The sequence below is a fragment of the Marmota marmota genome, unplaced genomic scaffold (genome assembly GCF_001458135.2).
Source record: "Marmota marmota marmota unplaced genomic scaffold, marMar, whole genome shotgun sequence".
Classification (NCBI taxonomy): Eukaryota; Metazoa; Chordata; class Mammalia; order Rodentia; family Sciuridae; genus Marmota; species Marmota marmota.
In genome coordinates this window covers 54561709-54569812 of record NW_025999900.1, presented here as the reverse complement: position 1 = coordinate 54569812, position 8104 = coordinate 54561709, and positions in this window count along the sequence as shown.

Here is an 8104-nt window from a genome sequence, read left to right as displayed (position 1 = left end):
ATGATGCCAAGAGACCTAGTTTGCACCCTGTGTGGGCTACAACCTGGCTTTTGCAGTTACTCTAATACTAGGTAGCTAGCAAGAATGACAGGATGAGAAACCCAAGTGACTTTCTATTTATTATCTACCTTTCGCCAAATGCTACCTCAGCCCTGGGTTGGGCCAACATTCCCTCGCCACCGCAAGGCAAAAAAGACCTCTTCACTTTTGTGGGGGCAGATGTGATTCAACACCTTGATTTATTTGGACTCTTTAGTTTTTCAAGTGATAGAAATAGAAAATTTTCTAGTTCTTATAACTTGGAACAAAAGTTGAGCTACTTATAGTCAGCTATATGCCATACATGGGCCTATGGCATGCGTGGAATATGGCTGTGGCAGCAACCATCTGACAGGACCCTAATGACCTACCACTCTAGAAAATGAGCCTACCCTCTGGGGGAAAGGGGGTTGCAGTTATAGTATCACAGCATGAAAGGCTCCATTGGTTTTGCTTGGATCAGGTGCCCTCCTCTTGGAGACAGATGAATGGACAGAGAATGGAGTTCCATGATTGGTCAAGCTCCTGTCATGTGACCAGGCGGGGGTGAAGGAGCTTTGGTTGGCAGTCCCCACACACCACGAGAAATAGGGAAAGTGCCCTTCCCCAGGGACAGAGGTCAGCCAGACCCAAAGAACGAATAACTCCACAGATATCAGCATGGAGAGCATTTCAAGTCGAAACATCCCAGGGTGTGTCCAGTGTCTCACTTGTTCTTTCTGGATATCCTCTCTTGGTGACAGTGTAGCCATGTCTGAGAGCACGCTGAGCTGTCAAAGGTGCTGGTTCTGAACATGTGGAAAGCTGGTGCTATGGTTTCCGGTCCCTGAGCCGGCACAGGCAGCGGGGCATAGACTGCTCTGTCCTGGGCACAGAGCCCTCGTGGTCTGAAGGGATCCTCAGAGGATGGCAATGGCTAGGGTTCCTTGGACAGGAGTTGAAGAATAGAAGGAAGTCTGCTTCAGAGAGAATAATTTATTCATTTGAATTTTCTCCCCTTTCCAAAGGTGACTCTCCCAGGGTATTTGATGCACTGTCTAAATTGGAGGAGGAAGTCTTTGGAAACTTGTTTTTTGGTTGAAATTGGCCTTTGACTGTTGCCTGCTGCAGTTCTACAAACCATAGAGAACATTTGGCTTTGGAGCCATTTAAAGCTTCTGATATGTGTTCTACCGAGTTCTAACAGAAAGAGCCTTAGAAGTCCACGTCCCCATTTGAGGCCTAAGTCCCCACTGTGGCATCAAGAGGTGGTGGAGATCTGAGCTTGAATGTCTCAAGGTATGGAACACTCATTCTGTCTCTCTGTTTGGCTGATTCCATCGCTAGACACCTGCAGTGGCTAGAATGTCATTCTTGATGTGGAGGACATATCTGTTCATGTGGTTTTTCTGGCACACAGGATTTGCTCACCTTCTATGGCCATTTAATACCGAAAGACTCGATAAGTCCCTTCTCCTCTCTCAGCTAATCTTTACTGAACATTTCCTTCACTGAATGCTACACTACCTGCTTGACACTCATATGCTCACCTAATCATCTTGACAAGCTGTTGTGCCCATTTCATAGGTGGGGAAACTGAGGCACAGTGAGTCACTGGATGGATGACTTGTCAGACTGTTTTGATGCCAGAGCTCACACAACTTCAGGGGGTATTCCATTTCTTTAACAAAATAAACCACATAAAATTCAGTCTTCTGAGCAAACTGATTTTTCCAATTATGATGGCATTTTATTTTACTTTTTCTATTTATTTTTGATGGCCTTTAAAATATCCCAAAGAGCTTGATTAAGAGGACAGGCATTATTTAGGAGCAATAAAAAGGAGGTGTGGAGATCCATCCCAGAGAAGAAAAAGAGGCCAAAGCCCTGTGGGATGTGGATTCCCTTGACTCAGCGTGATACTGAGTTTCCTGGCCTACGAAGAAGGCACTGTGATGCAGTGATTGTGGGTGGAGGAGCAGGGGACAGACCTGGATTCTATTCTAGACCATGTCAATCAAGGGAAGTAGTAGACTGTTTGAGAAATGGGAATACCCTTTAGCTCCACCCACTTTCTAGAAAAGCTGTCAGAACCTGATCAGCTAATAAACATGGGTTTGGAATCCCTGGAGAAAAACGTCGTAATAGAAAATATCCAACTTTACTTTTAGATAACTGATTCACATTGGCCAATTTCTGAGGATAGCATAAGCTTCTGGGGCTTGTAAAAAGCAAAGGGAAACCCATGGTGTGACAAATACATTCTAGGACATCCTGTGTGGCAGTGGTGGTGATAAGATGGGAGGAAAAAGTATTTTGTCTAATGAGAAACTCGGATTTCTCCACATTTGTGTAAATAAATGTGTTTTGCTCCCATTGCCTTCTTTGAGCCTATTTGGGGACAGTTTGTTGTGACTTACTTGATGCAGCTGGAACAGTGAAGGTCTAGCTCATAATTATATTTATTTTCTCTTCTCCTACTGGGAAAATTTAGCTTGCCTTCATCTAACCATCGGGTAGCATGTGTACAGATTGATCTTTCCCAAACATCCTGGTAATCCATGGCTTTTTACCTGTAGAATAAAGTAAAACCTCAACTTATCAACCTCTAACATGTGTTCCCCTCCTGCCCTTCCCCTATCATCTCCCTCTTCTTTCCCAGTAGCGCTTTTTATTTCAGGCCATCTTGTCTTCTGAACTCATGAAATGAATGTGGCTTTAGAGCCACAGCTCATTCAATCTAGAGAATGCCACCATGTTGGAGAAAGGGGAAGTGTTGTAGGGACAGAGGAGGCAAGGCACCGAAGATAGCAGGAAACAGTTGTATTTGGCTGCAGCCAGGTTCAGAGGGCACAGCTTTTGCTGTAATCAATCAATCCCCTGAACCCTGAGTTCACGGAGTTTCAGAGTTTTATACCCAGCTGTAAGGGGAGGGGCTCAGAAGTTCACAGTCTGCAGAAGTTCACAAAGAAGCAGCTTTTTCTTTCACTCTTTTGGGCAAGTTAACCCTTCAAGGACAACACCTGAGAAGAGGAGAGCTTCTTCTCCCCTTTCTTTCCTCCCCCTGCCAGTACCATGGAGCCCAATTATAACTTCTCTTATCTTAGGAATGTAGACATCTCTGTGAAGCCCAGCTCAAGGCCAGAGGCCTTGTTTGAACATTTGTACAAACTACTATACTGGATACGTTTGTGAAAAACTAGTAAGGGGGTGTCCAGCACCTGGAGTGCTGATTTGTTCCTCGCCAGTGGCCAAGTAAAACAGGGTGACACGAAAATAGGAAGTTTATCTACACTGAAATCTTTTGTAGAGACTCTTTTGCTGACAGTCCTAAAATAAGCCATGATAAAGATTTATGGAGAAGCCCAGTTAAGACTTTTCTGTGGAGAAAGGGGGTGCTACTACATAAGGGCTTTAGACTTTGGTCCTACTGAGTGCTAGCTACATTGGCTTAATTAGGATTAGGCTGTTACAATTTGGATCTGTTCCATAAACAAAACCATCAGCAGTAACTTCATGAGATAGACATTTGTTTCTTGTTCTTATAAAGGAAGTCTAGAGGTGAGCAATCCCAGACTGATGGGGTGTGGCTCCATAGGGACATTAGACCACATCGGGTGTGCTCAGGGTGGTATGGCCCTAGACTCCATAGGGTCAACAGGACCCAAGATCCTGAATTTCCTTCTACCTTTCTTAGAATATGATTTCCATCTTCAAGGTCAACTCAAGCCTCCAAATAGTTGCTTGGCATCATATATAAATTCCAGGCCAACTGCAGGAGAAAATAAAAGAGGACCAAAGAGTAAGTGTCCTAACAGTTCATTCCCTCCAAGAAGCCATGAGGGATCTCGCACAAAACACATCTGCTCACATTCTGTTGGCCAAAAGTAGCAACAAGGCCACACTTAGTAATGCTATAGTGAAGTATCTTAAATCTAATGAGTGTTGTGTTAACACTTCCCTTAACTGGAAAGAAAAGAATGGATATTATCAACCACTAGCCACATTAAAAGTTTACCAAGATATCATTTATGGGGCTGGGGTTGTGGCTCAGTGGTAGAACACTTGTCTAGCATGCATGAGGCACTGGGTTTGATCCCCAGCACCACATTAAAGAAAAAAACTAAATAAACAAAAAGATATCATTTATGTACCATACAATTCATCCATTAACATGTATAACTCAGTGGCTTGAATTTGCATAGTTGTGTATCTATTACCAAATAAATTTCATAACATTTTCATTACTTCCCCCAAACCCTGTGGAACCCTTAGCCATTCCCCTATGCCACCTCATTCCCTCCTTCCCTCCATCTCCTCCAGCTTTAGGCAACTGCTAATCTACTTTCTGATGCTTTCCTCCCCTCCCCCACTTACTATTGTTCTCGTTGGTTTTCTGGTGCTAGGGATCCAGGTCTTCGTGTGCTAGGCAGCATTCTACACTGAATTGCATCCCCAGCCCCACTTTCTGATTCTATGGATTTTTCCAGTTCTTGACATTTTGTATCAATGGAATCCCTTAGCTTGATCTCAAAGTTCGTCCATGTTGTAGCAGGTACCAGTAAGTTCTTCGTTCCTTGGAATTTCCCAGTGAGGGCCTACAGTATGGATATGCCTCATCTGTCTACTTATTTAGTAGCTGGTAGACATTTGAGCTATTTCCACTTTGGGGGTATTACAAACAATCCTCTATGCACATTGGTGCACATGTTTTTGTGTGGACATAGGTACCAGTTTTCTTAGCTGTCTACCTAGAAGTGGAATTTCTGGGCATATGGTAATTCTGTGCTTAACCTTTTGATAAACCATTAGCCTGTTTTCCAAAGGGGCTGCACCATTTTACATTCCCACTAGCAGTGCATGAGTGTTCCAATTTCTCCATGTCCTTGCCAACATGTTGTTATTTGTCCTTTTTATTACAGTGGATGTGAAGGAATATCTCACTATGGTTCTCATTTCCCTGATGCCTATTGTTGCTGAGCCTCTGCCTATAGACCATTTGTGAATCTTCATCGGAGAAACATCTATTTGAGTCCTTTGCCCATTTTTAAAATGGGGTCATTCATCTTTTTATTATTGAGTTGTATGAGCTCTTTATGTATTCTGAATACAAGTTCCTTACCAGATATATGATTTTCAAATAAGTTCTCTCAGTTCATGAGCTGCCTTTTCGCTGTGTTGAGGGTGCCCTTTGGTGCATAGAAATTTCTCATATTGATGGAATCCATCTTATTTATTTTTACTCTTGTTGCTTGTGCCTTTGGTGTCATATTCAATAAATCATTACCAAAGATCTGCACTGTCTTTTGAATGAATTTTCAATTCCCAAATATTGTTCTGATCCCCATGGGGGCTCACCCTTCTGCTTGAGATCTTGACTTACTTATTTTCTTATTTATCCTTTTAATAATCTTCATCTGCTACAGTGACCTGGACTCATCACTACTGTTTTTATCACAAAAAGGTGCAACCAAGACATCCTTCATCCACCAAATAGAGCTGTTATTGCTGTGTTCTGGGGCAGCATCTTCCAAACCCTTCCCTGAAGCTCCTAAATGCACACTCTAAGAACATGGAAACAAATGAGCAGAAGAAGTGCCATCTGTGAAGTCTTCCTCTTATAGGTACAAAACGTACACAAGCTTAGTAAACGCTGTGGATGCATCCTGTGAAAAAGAAGCCACTTTGATTTTGTTTGATGGTGAAATAAACAGGCTCATTTTCTCAAGGGAAAACATTTTGTCCCCAGACACCCATTAATATGCCCAGAAATGATTTTCCTAACCATCGCTGGGAAACTCAGTGTTAAGCAAAGTGAGGGTTGAATGAGCTCATGTTCATGCAACCAGAATGTTTAATGAACATTTCTCCTGACCTAACAAAACACGTCTTTACTTTTTTGTCCCCCGCATCCCATTCAACTTTGTCCAGGAGAGGTGACTTCCCCTTGCCGACTGTAGCAGGTCCCTCGACTTCTCTGCTTATTTTTGAGTAAGGTACCACAAAGTCACTAAGTCTCAAACTGAGTCCAAGTTCAATAATTAGAATGTTCCATCCAACCTATTCACTACAACTCCAATCTTGACTTAGGACAGTCTGGCCTGCCTCAGACTGTCACCTGTAGGGGGAGAGGTGGGGGCTGCTGGCTTCTCCTCCTGCTGCCTGACCACTCATCTCCTCACCCACTCCTTCTGTGGTCCGAGCTTTCCTTCAACCAAAGCTGGGGAGGGAGAAGAGGTGTGGGAAAGGACAGTCCGTGCTCTTGTGAGTGCTCTGTTCTCCTCTGGCCCACCTGGTGATAGTCAAAGCTGGGTCTGGCTGGCAGTGATTGGCTGAACTGAGCCCCACACCCAGCCCAGTTTCTTCACTTGTAGAACGTACCCCTCACAAACTTCTATCCAAGTACAAGTTGCTAACTGTAAATGCTCTAGAGAATGCCAGAGAAGGGCGTCTGAGAATGGAGGAGAGATTAATTCTAACTGGAATGAGAGAGAAGGAGTTCACGGAGCCGCCAGTTTAAAGGTGGACATTGAAGTATTGACTTGCATTTGTTAAGGGAAAGAATAAAGGGTGTGGAATGGAAAGCGTCCCAGGTGAAGGGAAGAGTCAAGTCAAAGGCAATGCAGTGGACATGTATGTGCAGGTTGGGGAGACTAAGTGGGATTCCAGGGCCAGGGAAGGAGGTGGGCCAGAGCAAGAGCTGGAGGGCTTCTGGTGGGGAGCAGGGAACCAGGGCAGGCTTTGAGCAGGGAGGGATAGGATGTGAACTTCCTAGAGGCACATGCAACCCAGGAGGCCATTTAGGAAGCCCAGTGGGAGTCCCAGTGACGTGGGCAGGAGCCTGAAGCCAGCTATGAGAATGGCAAGGTGGAATTAGATTTGGGGACTGTTTCACAGGTTTTCACAGGATTGGACTCAGCAAGAGATTGGATGTAGTGAGGATTAGGTTCTGACCAGGGCTTTTGCAGAACACCATTGACCAGGAGGGATACCCTGGAGAGAGGAGAAAATTTAGGGAGAAGAGTATGAATTCCGAGTGGCCTCCAGGGGTGGTCTGAACACTTCCCAGTTTTGAAGCAATGGGAATTTTTTTTTTTTTTAACTTAAAAAGAAGATAAGTTTATTTTGGCTCATGGTTTCAAGGTTTCAGTCCGTGGTTGGTTGGGCTCCATTTGCTTTGGGCTAGAGGTGAGGTAAAACATCATGGTAGAGGATGCGGCATAGGAAAGCAGCTCAGCTCCTGGCAGCAAGAAAGCAGAAAGAGAGAGGAAAGGGGAAGAGCAAGATATACTTCCACCAGCCATGCCCTACCTGTCTACAGTTTTCACCACCTCCCAGAAGTCCATTCAGATTCATCCACTGGTCTGAACCTTCATGATCTAATCACTTCCTAAAAGCCCCACTCTGAACAGTGCTGAATTGGGAACCAAGACTTTAACACAATGAGTTAAAGGGGAATATTTGGAGGATATTGCAGTTGTAAGCCATAATACCATACATCACTTCAGGGAGGTAATACAAAAGCCCTAATTAGGAAATACATGTTACTACTCAAAATCAGAATTCAAGAGATTGCTATCACCATGCCAATGTAATTTGATATTTCCATTTTCTTTTTTTTTTTTTTTAGAACACTAAAGAGAAAGTATTTTATTTTCTTAGTGCAGTAGAGTCATACATAATTGTGGGGTTCATTTTGTCTATATTCATAAATGCAAATAACAGTGTATTTCTTTTCAGTTCTCAATACTATCCCATCCCCCTCCCTTTCTTTTAATCTATTTTCTTCCTTCTATTCATTTTTTTTTGAATTTATTTTTTATTGGTTGTTCAAAACATTACACAGCTCATGACATATCATCTTCCATACATTTGATTCAAGTGGGTTATGAACTCCCATTTTTTACCCCAAATACAAGTTGCAGAATCACATCGGTTACACATCCACATTTTTACATAATACCATATTAGTGACTGTTGTATTCTGCTACCTTTCCTATCCCCTACTATCCCCCCTCCCCTTCCCTCTCATCTTCCCTCTCTACCCCATCTGCTGTTGTTTAATTCTCTCCCTTGTTTTTTTTTC